The sequence below is a fragment of the Cynoglossus semilaevis genome, chromosome 18, assembly GCF_000523025.1.
Source record: "Cynoglossus semilaevis isolate Cse_v1.0 chromosome 18, Cse_v1.0, whole genome shotgun sequence".
Lineage (NCBI taxonomy): Eukaryota > Metazoa > Chordata > Actinopteri > Pleuronectiformes > Cynoglossidae > Cynoglossus > Cynoglossus semilaevis.
In genome coordinates this window covers 13,967,574-13,969,876 of record NC_024324.1, presented here as the reverse complement: position 1 = coordinate 13,969,876, position 2,303 = coordinate 13,967,574, and positions in this window count along the sequence as shown.

Below are 2,303 nucleotides of genomic sequence, written 5' to 3'. Positions count from 1 at the left end.
TGGACCCGCGGAATACTGGTCCTTCACATGAAGCGTTAATCGCCAAAGCGAAGAGAACCAGAGATGAAAATACGTACCGTAGTAACAAGAGCAAATCTTGTTTTCTCCGTGCCTTCACACAGCGCCATCTTGCAACCATCACCCGGATGGAACGTATTACCACTTCCTTCCGGTTTTAAAGGGCACAGAGGCGCCTCGTTATCCAATCACAAGCGTCCTGCCCGACACCAGGTGACAGTGCAGGCTCATTAGTTTGTCGATGAGTAGGTAAACACAATCACTGCACACTGCTGTCAGTGCAGCTAAAGGAAAATTCCGCAAACTCTTATGATGAACTATGGTGCAAATACTGATCGCATCAAATGTGTGCAAATGTTACAAAAAAAAAAAAAGACCAACAAACACTACACGAAGCAGCAACTCTTGGTTTGCCTCAGGATACATTTTAGTTTCGGACTGACATCTGTTGTCTGCAGCTTTATTGCTCTTACTGTTCAGGAAAATGAAATGGACTTTTTTTCTCTTCAAGCTGCCTGTGATTGCTCAATATGTGTTTGTACCTTGTGTTTGCGCTGTGTAGAGGGGGAAAGGGCGGTCGTTACACTTGCAGCAGCAGTAGCACATGAACAGAGCAGGAGGGAGAGAGAGAGAAAGAGAGCCAGGGGCAACATGAAGAAACAACATTGACACATTAGAAAGGTATAATGAACAAAATAACTGACACTAGGGAAAAAATCTATCTATAAATGTGCACAAATATTACAAAAAAATGGCCAAGAAACGAAGCAGCAACATATTGTTTGTGTCTGTTTGTCACAATACCAAGGATACATTTTAGTTTTGGGAACTGATATCTTTTGTCTGTAGCTTCGTTGCTTTTACTGTCGGGAAATATGATTGCTGCCGAAAACTGCTTTTGCTGCTGAAGGGAAAGGGGTGCAACTGGTAGCAAGCAACCTATAGTGTTAGTATTGTGAAAAAATGCAAAAAAACAAAAGCCCAGAACTACAAGTTTATGCTCCAAATCATGCCAATAACTTGGCAGGTGGTGGCCTTGAACCTGAAACCTTCAGCTCCAAAGCTCACTTGCTTAACCACTAATCTACCACTGCCTCTCAAACCAAGCTAGTCTATAAGTCTTAATAGTCTTAATATTGGAAAAAAATGCAAAAAAAAAAATAATAAAAAGTCCCAGAAATGTGTCTAAAGTCACAGTAAAGTTTTTTAAGAGAATCTTTGAGCAGACCAAGACAGACCTAGGTTATCATAATCTTGCCTTGGCGCAAGTAACAAGATACATTAATTGCCCGTTATTGCCCCAGTAAGTTGTGTTGTTGCCCATATTAAATTTACAATTTAATGTAAAACCACAAAATGAGCCTTTGTGTGGCTTGTTTGACATTTTACTGGAGTAAAAGATTATTACAGTATTTAACTTCTTCTTACAGTATTTAACTTCTGTTAGAAGAAAGTAAAAAGAAAAAAAAAAATCAAAATATAGGAAGTAAATCCAAGGCGTATTGTCCTTGAATTTATTTAAATTATAAGGGAGCAGCAGGCAAGACAACACAAGCAATTTTAATTTAAAAACAAGGTTTACTGGTCTGGTAGATGTAAATGTGCAATATGTTTTAGTGAAAGCACATTGGATTATTGTATCAACGCCTGAATACAGGATAAAATCTAACTTTATCTTTACTTTATAAAGTAAAAAAAATGGGATAAATACAAAAATATGATAAACATAGCGCCTGCAACATAGCCCGTGTGGGACAAAGTGAATTTAAACATATTAAATGCGAAAAACTTCCATTTTTTCCAATTTTTTTTCCATTACTCTGTTGCACTGTTGATGCAGTATGATGAAGTATTTTCACATGATCGTCATAAAAAGTAAGATCAAAACACTTCTTCACCTCCCCTTCAAACACATCACTCCACCCAGAGGACGAGACTGTGCTTTGAAGGTGACCATGAATAATTGGCCGGTGGCTAAATAAACACTCGGACTGTGATGCATCATGGGAATATACATGGCCAACGTAAAGTGAAACTGGATGATGGATGTGTACAAAAATGCACATTTGTGGGTGTGGGTGGCTTGGCGTCAGTGTGTGTGTGTGAGTGTTCAATGCCATTATTGGACATGAACAGAAGACAAGGGGGGTTAAAGAGACAGAAAGGACAGCAATGCGTTGGTTGAATACAGTGGTTTTCTTACAAATCTTCATTAAAAACTTACTGACCTTCCACAACAGCTGAACAGATTTCTCGTCACTCACTTTTGGGCCCTGTGAACTCAG